The sequence below is a fragment of the Thermobia domestica genome, chromosome 12 (genome assembly GCF_964235325.1).
Source record: "Thermobia domestica chromosome 12, izTheDome1.hap1.1, whole genome shotgun sequence".
Classification (NCBI taxonomy): domain Eukaryota; kingdom Metazoa; phylum Arthropoda; class Insecta; order Zygentoma; family Lepismatidae; genus Thermobia; species Thermobia domestica.
In genome coordinates, this window is record NC_137465.1 from 201,958,076 (window position 1) to 201,975,492 (window position 17,417).

Here is a 17,417-nt window from a genome sequence, read left to right on the forward strand (position 1 = left end):
TGGGTAAACCGTATAAATTATGTAGTTCCTCGTTATGAAGTTTCCGCCATTCTCCATTCCCGTTCCTTTTGGGTCCGAATATTCGTCTCAGGATCTTGTTCTCAAATACTTTCAGTCTATGTTCTTCCCTCAGAGTAAGCGACCATGTTTCGCAACCATACAGAACAACAGACATTATTATCGTTTTGTATATTTTAAGCTTCAGATTCCTCGACAGAATTCGCGACAACAAGAGATTTTGAACCGAATAGTAACACGAATTTCCTGCTTTTAGTCGACATTTAATTTCTTCGTGAATATGATTTTCCTCTGTTAATACAGATCCTAGATATTTGAAACTATCTACTTTATCAAAAGTAGTACTTAATATTTTAAGGCATCCATAATTTGCCGTATTACGGTCCCGACGAGCTTCCATGTATTTAGTTTTCTCTGCATTTACTTCTAAGCCCATGTCCCTGCAAGCGTTTAATAAGATCTCTGTATTTCTTTCTGTTCTTCTCCTATCATCTCCTATTAAATTTACATCATCAGCATATGCCATAACCTGGTGAATACCGTTCAACTCTAGCCCCTGGTTGCTATCTTTGATTTTCCTTATAGCGTATTCCAGAACAAAGTTAAATAATAGTGGTGACAACACATCTCATTGTTTCAGGCCATTTTCGACGTGAAAGCTCGTGGACAAAAATTTTCCTACCCGGACTTTACTTTGGGATGCAATTAAACATATCTTTATTTAATTAAATTATAGGCTTATACAATTTATTGTTTGCGTAAAGAACATCTATTTGAGACTCTCTACAATAACATGTGATACGAAGTTGACTTGAATTCTATTTTCTTCTGTCTTTTTGCAGTAATGTTCAGTCCAAAACAACCACATTCTAAGAAACGCTCGCCTAAAGCATAGCATCAGAAAGAAGGTTTCATTTCACTTCACTTTCTCTTTGCATTTTAGAATCTTGTTAGGTGGCACCACTGTAGCTTTCCCGCTTTCCGCTTGTCAGCGAAACAGGGTTACCAATTGCCATACTTTCCTTTTCCAGAGTTATTCAATAATCAAACGTTAAACATTATTATTAAAGAAATGATGACGTAACCCTTACGTTTGGAAGGGAAAGGAACGGGGGATTGTGAATGAAATGATAATCAAGCGGTAACCTCTGCGCCTTACTCAATTCAGCTAACAGTTCAAAAGTGTTTCGTGAATGTCAAAGCTTTTTGCTGTTAAATCAAGAGTTTCACATACTCGGCCGTGAAGGAAGGAAGGAAGTTCTAAGGTATGAAAAGCTTTTTTGTAGAGTATTGTTTTACATTTGTGAATAGTAGCGCCCGAAACTTCAACTCTCATTCTGTGTGTGAAGAAGATCTATTATCTGCGGAAGCAGGATCTTTCCGTCAGGATCTTTTTGTTAATATGTAGAAACTCTGGTACGAGTTCCGTATTCAGTGGTAGACTCTACACAGATCAATGTGCGTGCACAATGGTGATCGCAGAATACTTCCCTCAGGGAGGACTCTCAATTTGCGAGAGTGAAAGTAACACTGCGAATATACTGCTAACCAAGCCAGCAACCAGTCAAAGAAATAGGTTACAGAAATAATAATACTAATAATAAAGATAATAATAATAATCATCTTGATAATGAATATTTTAGGAATTTTTTGACACGCACATAGACATACATTCCTATTGGGTGTTTGAAAGGCTTCTGGTAATGACGTTTTATTCATTGAAGTGTGTTGATAGTAACTGAGCATCTTAGTAGCCAATGGAACCATTAATTTAATTTCATATAGGCCTACATTATCTCATTTTTAACTTTTTCCTTTGACACTATTTATTTTCCGCCAGTGGCGTATTTACGATTTTCTTTCGGGAGGGACTTTGCTAACTTTCGGGGGGGAAGGCTTTGCCTGAAAATGTGAAAATTCTACAAGATATTTAATTTACTTTACTATACTAAGTAAGATTTCGGGTGGGGGGCTTAAGCCCGGAAGCCACCCCGCTAAATACGCCACTGCTCCGCCAAATATCATGAAACTGTTTTCTCCTTAACTTGTGCAACGTGAATGAGGGCTCTTAATATTACGCTTTTCTTAATTTAATTGTAAAATGAAAATAGATAAAATTATTTTAAGAATAATAACCTTTACTTTAAACGACTAGTTAAAATTGAATAGTAATATTTTTAAAATCTTAAAATGAAAACTTAAGAAGAAAGAATTAAAAGTACGGAGTATCCAGGCCCGTATCCACGGGGGGACAGGGGTCGCCTTCCTAAATTTTTACTGCCCCCTAAACTTTTCATGGTGGGCTTACAAATTAACTATAATATGATGATAAACTATAATATGGTTCTGCCTCCTCCCGTAACTTCTACCTAGCACCCCCTACATTTTTGGGCTGACTACCGCTCTGGTACTATCGCAATAAACTTTCTCGATTCATTCACAAAATTCGAATAAAATCATAATAGACTTTTTCGGAAAATTTCGAAGAAACCAAGAATAAACTACCCCTTGAGGAGTTCTCATTAGAAATGAATTACACCATATGTAGAGTTGTATTGAAATATTTATTTATGAAATATGGACAAATTCGCTTGACCACTTTTTTTTTTTTTTTTTTTTGAGAAAATATTTTAAAAAGTGTATCAAGAAATAAAACACCCTTTGTGGACTTCATATGCCATGTTAATGAAATATTTATTTATGAAAATGAACAAAATTGCTTGAGCAGTGTTTGGGAAAATTATCCCAAAAACTTGCCCCGCAGAACAAACTACTCTTTATTAGTCTTTTCAGGAGGAATAACACGTTCCACTTCATAAAAAAAAAAAAAAACTAACTCTATGGCCTATGGAACCCGGAGGTTCAATGCCGCGTCCACAAAAGCTCTCCACTGACATCTATCCTTAGCTAACTGCATCCAGTTTCTACTCTGTATTCCAATCTCTGTGAGATCCATCTTAATATTGTCCACCCATCTGCGCCTAGGTCTTCCTAATGGTCGTTTTCCGATTGGTCTTCCAGTCAAGACTTTGAATGCGTCTCTACTTTCTTCCATTCTAGCTACATGACCCGCCCATCTAAGCCTCCTAGACTTGACGACCCTAACAATGTTGGGTAAACCGTATAAATTATGTAGTTCCTCGTTATGAAGTTTCCGCCATTCCCCATTCTCGTTCCTCTTGGGTCCGAATATTCGTCTCGGGATCTTGTTCTCAAATACTTTCAGTCTATGTTCTTCCCTCAGAGTAAGTGACCATGTTTCGCAGCCATACAGAAGAACAGGCATGATTATCGTTTTGTATGTTTTAAGTTCACTTCATAGGGTTATTAATGAAATGTTCAGTTTTATGAAATAACCTTAAAATCATTATAGGCCTATATGGTAAAATGGTCTGGAAAAGCTGAACTCCAAAAATAACCCAATTCTTCTGGATTTTTAAATGAAAAACCACTTACCACAATGTACACTGTAAAAAAATACTTTTTTAAAATCTAAGAAACTGTTTAATCTGTGCACCGAGAAGATTTTTTCTTAGAAATAAAAGTTTGAAATTCTCATTAATGAGAAATAAAGAAACGAAAAGGAGGTTATATAAAGCGGAACGAAATACCATACTGTTGTTTCTTTTATGAATGAGAATTGCCAAATCTCATTTCTAAGAAAATATTGTCTGGGTTCACAGAGAAGAAACGGTTTCTCAAATTTAAGGAATTATTTTTTTGTAGTGTAGTCTTATTAATAATTATGAAATATGAACAAATTTGCCCAAGTCATTTTTGAGATAATTTCCACAAAGGACCAACTACCAAGAGCAAACTGCCCCTTATGGATTTTTCCTAGAACAACAACTTAACCGTAGCAAGAGGTTTTCAGGGCGGACGGTGACTACGTGGTAGACAGTGCTTACCTGTGGTGTGTTGGTGCCGGGTTCGGTCTCCGGAATAGGCGGAGCTAGGAATTGTCTGCTGGGGGGGGGGGGAAGTGGAGGCAGACCTTTTTGTCGGTTTCGGATGTCTTGGTAGATGGCCGTCTTATAGGTGGCATTCTAATTTTTTTGTGAAAAATTTCGGGGGGACAATGCCCTACATGACTCCCTATAACTCCGCCCATGGTCTCCGTCCAAGTAAATTTGTGGTACACAACATTGTGTCTGTGGAATTCCTCAAGGTGCTCCCGTTTCCAACAACATTGTTGTTCCACCAATTCTTTTACCATCATTCACTTGCCTTAAACGTCGTCCAATTCTTTTATCATCGTTCACTTGCCTTAAACGTCGTCCAGTTCTTTTATCATCATTCACTTGCTATAAACGTCATCCAATTCTTTTATCATCATTCACTTGCCTTAAACGTCATCCAATTCTTTTATCATCATTCACTTGCCTTAAACGTCATCCAATTCTTTTATCATCATTCACTTGCCTTAAACGTCGTCCAATTCTTTTATCATCATTCACTTGCCTTAAGTCGTCCAATTCTTTTATCATCATTCACTTGCCTTAAACGTCGTCCAATTCTCTTATCATCATTCACTTGCCTTAAACGTGGTCCAATTCTTTTATCATCATTCACTTGCCTTAAACGTGGTCCAATTCTTTTATCATCATTCACTTGCCTTAAACGTGGTCCAATTCTTTTATCATCATTCACTTGCCTTAAACGTGGTCCAATTCTTTTATCATCATTCACTTGCTTTAAACGTCGTCCAATTCTTTTATTATTATTCACTTGCCTTAAACGTCGTCCAATTCTTTTATTATCAACCACTTGCCTTAAACGTCCAATTCCTTTATCATTATTCACTTGCCTTAAACGTCGTCCAATTCTTTCATCATCATTCACTTGCCTTAAACGTCGTCCAATTCTTCTATCATCATTCACTTGCCTTAAACGTCGTCCAATTCTTTTATTATTATTCACTTGCCTTAAACGTCGTCCAATTCTTTTATTATCAACCACTTGCCTTAAACGTCCAATTCCTTTATCATTATTCACTTGCCTTAAACGTCGTCCAATTCCTTCATCATCATTCACTTGCCTTAAACGTCGTCCAATTCTTTTATCATCATTCACTTGCCTTAAAGGTCGTCCAATTCTTTTATTATCATTCACTTGCCTTAAACGTCGTCTCCCTCAGCGTAAAGGCATAATCGTGGGATGTTAAACTAAAAGAAATAATTTCATTTTCATAAAAGTGTTAATAGATTATAGAGTTATGAAGTATGAAGAAAGTCGTTAGAGTTCTTTTTAGAGAAAATTGCAAAGTTTGATTTCACCTTTTGGTAAACTATGGTTATTTTCGGGGGTTCGAAGAAAATTCCATTCCCCCTCCCCTGGAGAATCTTACAAAAATCTTTAAGTTTAAATTTGAACTCGATACGATGAACGGCTTTCCCCTAGGAGATAATACATATTTACATAGCACTTCGGACAGACGAAGAGGCAAATAGACAGACATCCAAGAATCCCTTCGTTGAATGTAGGAGCCATGAAGCGTGTAAGTCCATGAATCGAATTTTTTTTTTTTTGTTTTTCTAACACCATACTTTCTTTCTCCTATCGGCACTTGTAAACAAAAGTTAATAAAAATATCCTTAAGACTAAAGAATAAGGAAGATTAATCGAAGTGATTTATTATCATATAATTAGTAGAATGAGAATGTAAGACGAAATTGGAGAATTTCGAGGGAACTCACAGCCACAATGCTGTCCAGCACAAGTCGCGTGAACGGGGATCGACTCACAAACTCCTGGCACCAAAGATAAATACTCTATTATATTTCTTTTAATTATATTAATTATACGAAATCTTCATTTTTCTAAAAATCTACTTTAACATTGTAGAATGAGTTTATATATATATATATATATATATATATATATATATATATATATATATATATATATATATATATATATATAGGGCTGGATACTGAATTTTCTGATGGTAGGTACACCATTAACTACTGGTACATTTGAAATAAATTTTATTTTTAATGCCTATAAGCATCTGTGGTGTGAATGAGGAACTGCCCTAGAGATTGTGAGCGTCTGGTCTCGGGAATCGAACCTACGCCTTCTTTGTATTATATAATTTTCAGTACATAATTAGCTTGCTGCTTTAGGTCAGAAATGTCTTTAATCATGGACACTTGGAATATGTTGGATACTTGTATCGTACAGAATTCTTAAGGAAGTGTTGCTATTTTTACTGATAGCTCCTCATTTTAGGCAGGCCCTAGTGAACGTGCACCCCCTTCGTTGTAAATATTCACAACGAAGGGGGTTCAGCCCTTTATATATGCCCCTATATACATAAATTAAAAGTTGTCTCGACTTAAATATATTATGATTGTAAGAAACACTCTCTCTGTTGTACCTGAAATTAAAAAAAGGAACAAGACATACTTTTTAATTTTTGTTCAGGCCCGCGGTGTATCTCAGAGCGCCGCTCACATTTTATGTATGGGGTCCCTGGTTCGATGCCAGCTTACGCTAAGCGGACTTGTAGTGGACAAATACTCCGTGTGTGAACTCTACCGCCCCCCTCACTTTCTTCATTCCATCATTTCATTCATCGTGATCACCGCTGCCTTTAGCCTCAGAGCATAATCGTGGGTTGTTATTTTTTTTTAAAAAAACTAAATTGTTAGGTGAAAGCCGTCGTCCTGGTCAAAAAGCAAGGATACAATTAAAAAGCAATTGAAGTACAAGTTTGCAATTAGCATTACATAAGCCAATTCCATAAAGAATAATTTCATAACAGATGACAGCCTCAAAGTGGAGGAAATGGTATTCTTCTCACGCTTACTCAAACGTACAACACGTGACATGGTAAGCCTCTCATACGTTATTACAAAGTCAATGACTCTGAGAACAGAGTGAGATTTGGTAGAAGAAGTAATGGAATAAGATCAAGTAAACGCATGCAAATCCATAGATCTCCATGTAAACGTAGAAAAGCTTAAATATATAGAGGTTGTGTCAATGACAAAGCTTCAAAATAAACTGATTACCTCCTCCCCCTCACACAAAAGAAACGAGAATGAAACTGAAAAGATTTCCTTATATGAAATAAACACTTTTATTAGACGTTTCGGATATTAGAGCGTAAATTTAGCAAAGAGGAATCGTGAAACTTCAATATGTAATTATTTAATGTTCAGCATAATGTAGTGCATAGCCTGATGGGGCCGCGGTGGCTGAGTGGTAGAGCGTTCACCTCTGGTGCTTGGGGTCCCGGGATTGATCCCAGCCCCCGCCAAGTGAACTTTGTGGTGGACAAACACCGTGTACGTGGGTTTTCTCGGGGTTGTCCCGTTTCCTCCCACTTTCTTCATTCCACCATTTCATTCATTCCTCATCATCACAGTCTCCTTTAGCCTAACCGGCATAACTGTGGGACGTAAAACTTAAAGATTTCATTTCATTTCATTTTTTTTTATAGCCTGATGTCTCGCTAACACTTTGCCTCCGCTTGCCAGCATATGCATACACGAGCGTTCTACATCTTACGGACATTTGTGTGCATATGCATAGAATATATGGACCTTTATCACGTGACACTACAGACATGTAAACGAAGTTGAGTTGAGTTTATTTTAACGTCCCGTTTAGCAGAGAGGCTATGTGAGACGTGGACCCACTGATTAACGTGGTGTCCCGCCGGGAATCGAACCCGGCTCTTACACGCCAAACTCTCGTACGCTAACCGCTTAGCCAGGAAGGACATCAGAAAGGTAAACGGAAACAGCTGAATGGCTGTTAATCCTTTCTTTGATATTTAACCTTGAATAGGATTCAAAAGTTTCTCTATCAGAGATGAAAACACAGCATTTATACCTAAAAATAGGTCTAAATGTTTCTTCTTGAAGAAAGGCCTTGGAAAGAAAGCTCCCATTTGCCCTCAGTTTTCCGCATTGATTCAATGAAGGTGTTCCTGCATCGTGGTATTGTTTGTACTTTTCGTATTTTCATTTCGTTTTTGTGTATCATAAACAAAAATGGATATTCTAATCACGAGTGGTACATCAAGTCACGCCGTTCTCTCCTTACAAGAAATCTTGGGAGATTGTGAAAGATAGCACTTTCGATCTTTATATCAGACTCAGAAAAGAAAATATCGTAGGTTTCTGAAAGTGAAAAAAGCGTTAGTGGCGGAAGGGTGGAATAATGACTTCGAAAGTTCTAGCGAACTTCTGTTCACGTTTCTCAAAAGCCCATTTTCCGTAGGTTTCCTGTTATCAGCAAAAAATATAGGGTGCTTCAAAACAATACCGACAACGTTTGGAAGGTGATTCCTGACACCAAGATAAGACAAAAAGTATAGACCACCCTGGGTGAACAAATGCTTCCTTTCGGACTTATGGGCTGACGAAAAATGAAAAAATAAACTTTAAAGGTCCATAGCTCCAAAACTATGGGACCAACTGTAGTCCGGTCAAGACTTCACTTAGAAACTAGTATGTGCCCTATTCAAATATCCAAGTTTCAGAATCCTGTAGCACTTCCTCAAAAAATTTTATAGAGGTATTTAGTGATAACTTGAAATAATATGCCCGTAGCCAAACTCCCTGTATAAAAATTGTTGCTTTAGTACCTTAGAATTTTGAAAGATGTGTTTTTGTATAAGGCACGTACTAGTTTCTAAGTGGAATCCATATCCGATTACGGTAGGTCCAATAGTTTTGGAGCTATGGACCTTTAGAGTTCATTTTTTCATGTTTTTGCCCGTCTATAACTCCAAAAGGAAGCAATTGTGCACCCAGGTTGGTCTACAATTTTTGTCTTTTCTTGGCAGGAATCATCTCCCAACGTTGTTGGTGTTGTTTTGAAACACTCTATATATTTCAGAAAATACTACACCTATTCAGTTCTTCCAATACTTTGTTTGATAAGTGCATAATTGTAAAATATAGTGACTGTAACTAATAAATATGCCGAACAACAAATACGCAAGGGAGCGAGAGGAAAGGCTGTTAGTAAAAAAAAATCGATTAAAATCACTAAGTTTGCAACACTGCTGATTCTCTGCATAAAAACAAAATGCTTACATGTTTACTGAAAATAGTTTTATTCTTGTTGTAACAATTTCTTATTTCATTAAACTATCTTCCAAAACATTTGGTCTATGGCTTTCTATCGAAAGCTTTAAAAACCGCCTTCATCAGGGTTTTACAGATTTATATACCTTCCGGGTTCAAAGCTTTTTAAATAAACGTAATATACAACTAAAACTAATTCACCTATTTCACAAAGAATAAAACTCATTTCAAAGATAGAATTTTTATTTCGATAGTCACTTTCTATTAGAATCAGTAAGTTGGACTTTCAGTACTTTTCAATATACGCTGGGAAATCAAAATTCGAACTAATCTTAAATTGAATAAACAAATGCAATAGTTTTTAGTACATTCACAACTATTGCAGAACAATTTAGAAATAATACCGACGTTTACTTTTCTTCGCTGTCTAAAAGTACTGGAGAGGTTTGAGGAAAGCCTTCGGATCTCATCTTAAAAGGAAGGGACAATCCCAACCTACACCTCCTCGCGGAGAAAGCGGGCAACGTCTGTGGCGGCTAACGTAGGTCCAACCGACTCCCGGAATAAGGAATCAGCCTCTTATCAAGTGCCAACGGCCTTCTCGGAGGGCAGATGAGCGGATAGAGGTCAGGGCACCTTCTTGTCCTAAGGAGGGGAAACTGATCTACAAGGTGGATGAACTACCAGGTGGTCAACGACATGGAAATGTGGAAAGGAATTGGAAATACTACCACATCATCTTTTTCCAAGGAGGGATGAAGGAGGAGAATAACTAAATATGATAGTTCTTCCTGAGGGTAAAAATTGTGGAGGTAAAATAGTCCCACGTTCTGATCTCCGGGAAGAATCATCGAAGGAAAAAATAATAACTTTCATTTCAGCATGGGTACATGAAACTTACGAACTTTACGACGTGTGGGTAAACTTGAGAATTTAAAAATGGAAATGGACAAATGTAAAAAGGACATAGTGGGCTTGAGTGAAGTGAGATTACCAGGAAAAAAATGAAACAGTATCGGAAAATTACAGAATATTCTATTCGAGTGGCGTTAAGGCCGAGAATGGTGTCACGATAGCAATGCAGATCGAATTAGCAAAAAGTGTAACCAAAGTAAAATGCTACAGTGACCAAATAATGTTTGTGAAACTAAGTGCAAAACCACTGGATATTGTGACAATACAAGTGTGTATGCCAACAACCGATCGTGATGACAATGAAGTAGAAGTAATATGTGATGAGATTAATGACATTTTCCATCAGAAAGTAAGAGATAAAGTCAACGTCATAGTAATGGGAGACTTCAACAGCGTAGTAAAAGGAACTGCAAATAGTTACGACAGTGGGACCATTTGGACTAGATAGAAGAAACGAACAGGGTCAAAAGCTTATCGATTTCTGCAGGCGACATGATCTAGTGGTGATGAACACGTGGTTTAAGAAAAGAAATGCCAAGCTGTACACGTGGAAAAATCCAGGAGATAAGAAACGCTACCAATTAGATTACATTCTTGTGAATCAACGTTTCAGGAATAGTGTAAGAGACGTGAAGACACTACCAGGAACGGATATTGATTAGGACCACAATCATCTAGTGGCGGAAGTGCAAACCTGGTTGAGTTGTTCAGTTGATCAAGTTAATGAAGTTGATCAAGAAAAATGGGAGGATAAATCGAAAATGGAACTTAGAGCGACTAAGAAATATCGACAGCGATGCGAAAGAAGAGATTGAAGAAAAATTCTGTGCAATGGGCGATGTGCTTGGCAATGTAGGAAATAGTTGGGGGAAAGTTAAAAAGATTCTACTAGACACACTCCACAATAACATTGGCAGAATGAAAAGAGCATCGAGAAAACCATGGATAACTGAAGAGTTCCTCCATCTTCTTAAGAAGATTCATGGTTATATGTGAATGATGCGCTGTGTAGAGAGTGCAGGTTCAACTAGTTCATTATTAGCTCAATTGCATAGGTAACAAGTATGTAGCAGATACAAAGTTCTATACTAATTAAAAGTACTGGGATACTTCGCAGCGACTAATTCTTAAATAAATTATTTTACATATATTTCAACAAATACATTATCATACACGGAATTAAAACTTCATTCAGCTATTCTATGAATACTCAATTCTATATACTAAATACATCTTCATTACGACGAAGAAACCAATTATTTCATTCTCGTTGTTTAAATAAATATTTCTATATAAATAAAATAAAACTTGACCACTGTCAGTGCAAAGTCGATTTATTGTAGTTAGAAACGGAAGCAGCTATTTTATACCACAAAGAAATAGTATGCTGTTTCGTAGTTATTAAAAGAAATTGCTTAATAAGAAATAAAAATTGTAATTATGATCTCGTAAGAAATGACTGTCCTCTAATTCACTACCTTTTCAGATAATCTATAGTACGAAGTTGTATTTAAAATAACGGTATTCAACATTCATAACGCATTATGACGCAAAATCAATTACACAGTACAATTTTGACTTTTCCAAGGCGTTCGTGTTTTATTTATACATTTTAATCACATTATGTAATCGAAGACATAGATTTGATGTGATTATTCCTTAGTGTCTGCCAGGGCTGGCCTTAGGTGGTGCGGGGCTAAATTGGGAGCATTTTGCGGAGCCACAGGTTTACAAATACTTAGCACCAAGGTCTGTAGAACTAATTATATTACCTATATGTATATATACAGGGTTTTAATGAACTAGACTGACAAACTGAAACAAGTGATTCCTTACATAAAAATAAGGAAAAAAGTTCATATGGACCCGTGGTCAAAAGTGCATAGTTTCAGAGTTAGGACTGTCCGAAACCGTGGGAAAATGAACATTGGGGGCAAATATCTCCAAAACTATTAGCTATTGAGCTGAGACGGCATGTTATTGCCTTAGACTTGTATTGTAATCCATATTATTGTACTGTTATTGTAATTCGCTCTATCCAAAAATGCATGATTCTGAATCATTCAGTGGCGGCGCAAAGGAGTTACCCACAGGAAGTTGGGGGTCCCGGATATTCTGTTAGGATAGATGAGTCCGATTCATGACACATGGAACAACGTCCCACCAAGTAAGAAAAAGTCATTGACAGATCATCAATATTTTGAACAAAACCAAGACGGCGAATTAATTTTGGTGTGTTGTGCGTGGTTGCATATCTACAAATAGACCTTAATTTAGTGAACAAAGGAAATTAAGTCAAATCATTACATCTTCAGGGCCATGACCCACAATCTTGACCTGTGTGTTAAAGGAGATAGACATTAATAATGCGTAACGATTTTGGAAGAATTTATTCAATGAGGATTTGCGAGAAAATTGGAGTATCCTCTGCACAAAAAAAAAAAAAAAAATGAAAAAAGAGAAAAGAACAGTAGATATAACGTTCTTAATCACAAACACACTTGGAAGCAGATATAAAGTGGAACCCCTTGTCATAAGGTGCAGAATACCACTGAGTTACCCTGTATGATACCCCTTTTGCCCTTCTCATGTAGCGAACAACAGACCGTTTACAACGTATGGGAGCTGATGACACATAAAAGCAACAATACTGTCTATATAAGAGAAAGAGGGAAAAGTCGTGTTAAGGAAATAGATATCTCGAGAAGAGTAGTTGGTAACTTATCCTCCTAGGTTTGTTTGAAACAAATTAACATTTCAGTGGGTTGTCTCTTACGCTCAAGGGGGACGGATGATTAAAGAAATATGAAAAGAGTTAAGGGAATGAATGTATGCTAGATAATGGGAGAACCGCGAGGGAATCCATGGAAAACTCTAGAAAGACATTTGCTCATTGCGATGACTAATGTGGAAAGTTTCTTGGCCATGTGTGTAACGTTGTAGGTAGTAATAGGAAATAGGACATGATATTACGTATAACAGCAATCCTGCGGCGAGGACCATCAACTTATATAAGACGACGAAATCAAACAGGTCCTCACAGTTCATATATATTTATATACCTACAAGGCTACGAAAAACCATCATAAAACAATTTATACACTGCATCTAGATATTACCGTTTATTATTATTGCACGTAACAAACTAAACAAGTACATTTCTTAAAAATTGTGCATATAGCTTACACAAGATGAATCCGCAATTATGATATATTTATTTCTCGTTGCTATGACAACTAGAAAAGAAATTACATCTGTATATTTTTTCTTCATAATCTTCTTCCTTTCTTGAGCAGCTTGTGCATAATTTAAAAATACTTCTGCCCACAAATACAAATAAAGATATAATAAAGAGTGATGTAATACAAGGATCGTTATATATGGCACCCGAATAATAGGGACCTTTTTTTAAAAAGAAAAACAAAAAATGAGAAATCCTGGACCGTTACCTATTACATACTAGTTAATTGAGTTTCCGTATGACCCTCATATATATAAGAATTACAATTCATATAAATATATTATATTTTACTTTTATAGCAATATTATTTTAATATTTTATCTTAATTCTTTCAATTAATTTCATTTCAAATATTCGATAATATGAGGGTACATTCACATTACGGCATAGATGTTTAATTTTAAGGTCCCTTTGGGGCCACTGATACGTATTATAAGTTGAAAATAGCGAGCAAAACAAATTATGACATTTACATAATTGCTCTTGTACATGAGAAAGGATCAAATATATGATATAATCAAACAAAATATAAATTAAGATTGAAATATCGATAATAATGACATTTACACAATTGCTATTTTACACAAGAAAGGATCAAATATACGATATGTTCAAACAAAATATAAATTAAAATTGAAATATCGATAATAATCAGAACATAACATAATAATTAACATGACCACAAAAATTAACACAAGTGAAAAGACTGTCATATTAAGAATGAGCTCACAGATTATGTGTTGTCCATGTTGATTTTAGTCACAATCTCAGAAGGGAATAACGTTTTGACAAATTGCATCCATTTACTCCTAGTATACTTTGAAGAACGTACAAAATTGCAGTTCAAAAATAAAATGGTACGTTTTGAGCAAAATAAATATTTATCAAGATCATAAAGGCACGAATTGTTCTATCTGTTGATTCATTGAATTATCTTCATAAAATTCAAGTGAGGTACGAATGACAATCAAAATCATAACGATATTTACAGTGGAATAAAACAAGAATAAATTGAATACGGTTTTCTCGGATGATTAAAGTCAACGCACTGGACTACATTCGGTAAAAGCACCATCTGATTGTTCACTACTATCATTTCGGTCTTTTCATTGAATGAACATTTCACTAGCTCCAACTCAATCGAACAATCACTACAAGCACTGGTGGGAACACACGTTCTCTTTTGGAATTTCACGAATACTGGAATCAACTTTCTTTCTGCTACATGGACCAATGTCGTGTACATATCACCAAACGGTTCTATTGCATTACTTCATTTCCGGGATTAATATTATGTTGAATATACTGGGAATACGAGCAACCAATAGCATTCACTAGACAAAAATGACCATAACTTTTTGCATATTGATGCTTACTAAAATCTTCATTACATGCAGCATCAGCAAGACAATCAAAAACATTCGAATGAAGAGAAAAGTCAGGATAATCTGATCCAACCAATACTGCAGTATGTTTTTGCGAAAACTCAGTAAATTTCATTAATGCAAACTCAGGATCTGCATTTTCTGTTGTTTCTATGGAAGGTTCAGGTTCATCTTGTCCAATCCGTTGATTTGTCAGCTTAATCTGTTCTGATAAAGGTTGACTGTTACTATTGATTTTACTGACGAGTTGTTTCATTTGTTCCATTTGTCGATTCATGCAATCACTAAAATCTTGCTTTAATTGTCCTATCTGTTGGTTCATTCGTTCCATCTGTTGATCGATTTTACTGTTAAGTTGGTTCATTAGTTCCTTCTGTTGATCGATTTTACTGTTAAGTTGGTTCATTCGTTGATCCATTTTACTATCCAGTTGTTGCATTCGTTGCTTCGATTGTTCCATTTGTTGCTTCGATTGTTCCATTTGTTGTTTAATGAGATCGGCCAGGTCAGAAAAGTTCATTTCCCTGTTGCCATCTGATTCAGATATATTTCCAATATCGGGAAGACTCATGTTGCTATTTCTGAAGATCTTTGTGCCGCACCGTAACAAAGTATACTCCGTTTTGATACTGCTTTTAATAAAATTACTATGTAGCCTTAAAATCAATCTGCACACTTGGATTTTACTGTATAGGAGATTGTCTACTAAACTTCGTCCAAATCTCCTAAGGTTCCTGGCGGCAAACCACCAAATTTATATAACAGCAATCCTGCGGCGAGAATCACCACGTTATATAAGACGACGAAATCAAACATGTCCTCACAGTTCATATATATTGATATAGCTACAAGGCTACGAAAAACCATCATAAAACAATTTACACACTGCACCTAGATATTACCGTTTATTATTGCACGTAACAAATTAAACAAATACATTTCTTTAAAAAAATGTGCATGTAGATTACACAAAATGAATCCGCAAGTATGATATATTTATTTCTCGTTACCATGACAACTAGAAAAGAAATTACATCTCTATATTTTTCCCCTTCATAATCTTCTTCCTTTCTTGAGCAGCTTGTGCATAATTTAAAAATACTTCTGCCCACAAATACAATTAAAGATATAATAAAGAGTGATGAAATACAAGGATCGTTATATATGGCACCCGAATAATAGAGTCCCTTTTTTCTAAAAGAAAAACCAAAAATGAGAAATCCTGGACCGTTACCTATTACATACTAGTTAATTGAGTTTCCGTATGACCCTCATATATATAAGAAATACAATTCATATAAATATATTATATTTTACTTTTATAGCAATATTATTTTTATATGTTATCTTAATTCTTTCAATTAATTTCATTTCAAATATTCGATAATATGAGGGTACATTCAGATTACGGCATGGATGTTGTTTAATTTTAAGGTCCTTTTGGGGCCACTGATACATATTATAAGTTTAAAATAGCGGGCAAAACTAATTATGACATTTACATAATTGCTCTTTTACACGAGAAAGGATCAAATATATGATATAATCGACCAAAATATAAAATAAGATTGAAATATTGATAATAATGACATTTACACAATTGCTATTTTACACAAGAAAGGATCAAATATACGATATGTTCAAACAAAATATAAATTAAAATTGAAATATCGATAATAATCAGAACATAACATAATAATTAACATGACCACAAAAATTAACACAAGTAAAAAGACTGTCATATTAAGAATGAGCTCACAGATTATGTGTTGTCCATGTTGATTTTAGTCACAATCTCAGAAGGAAATAACGTTTTGACTAATTGCATCCACTTACTCTTAGTATAGTTTGAAGAACGTACAAAAATGTAGTTCAAAAAAAATGTTACGGTTTGAGCAAAAGAAATTCTTATCAAGATCATAAAGGTACGAATTGTTCCATCTGTTGATTCGTTGAATTATCTTCATAGAATTCAAATGAGGTACGAATGACAATCAAAATCATAACGATATTTACAGTGGAATAAAACAAGAATAAATTGAATACGGTTTTCTCGTACGCCGTAACTTTAGCTTAAGTTACATGACCAACAAATTCATTCAAGTTGCTTTGAAAGTCATAATTCGTGATACAGTTTTGTGCGTTACTTATTTCTATAGTTCTTTGTTCCTCATTTTGAGAATTTGTGTCATCTATGGAATTTCTACAAAGTCCAATTCGAGGGAAATTAGATCTAATGAGTAGATACTTCTTAAGTGTACGATTACTATTACTGTTGCTACCAAGATTAGGTTCGGTTACGCGATTACTATTACTGTTACTAATAAGGTTAGGTTCGGTTATCTTACCGGTAAAATTAGGTTGTTCTCATTCGTTTCACTGGTGGCGAAATGTCGTGTCTCTTAACGGATCTGTACTTGTCCTTTACACGATGTCCACGGTAATATGTCCTACCACGGTTTCTGTTTCTTCTGTAATTGGGTTCGGTTACATTACCGGTACACATGAAGTTAACATTACGTTTCACATTAGTGTCACACTTTAATCTCACATAAACACTTCGAGTTTGATTTCGATTAAGGTTAGTTTGGTTCAGGCTAGTACTGTATTGCACCATTGATGGATTTTCAAAATTTTGCAGTGTCATACCTAGATGATTAAAGTCAACGCACTGCACCACATTCGGTAAAAGCACCATCTGATTGTTCACTACTATCATTTCGGTCTTTTCGTTGAATGAACATTTCAATAGCTCCAACTCAATCGAACAATCACTACAAGCATTGGTGGGAACACACGTTCTCTTTCGGAATT

General features: G+C 35.5%; 1 protein-coding gene across 1 annotated transcript in view; it reads left to right on the forward strand.

Annotated features, from left to right (window-relative positions):
- Positions 1 to 1,119: 1,119 nt before the first annotated feature.
- The window catches only part of LOC145665855 (retinol dehydrogenase 12-like), a 70,336-nt gene continuing 54,038 nt past the window's right edge, over positions 1,120 to 17,417 (forward strand). Inside the window, exon 1 of the mRNA XM_081732969.1 lies at positions 1,120 to 1,283. The gene's annotated coding sequence lies outside the window, so the exon portion shown is untranslated. The remainder of the gene's footprint in view (positions 1,284 to 17,417) is intronic.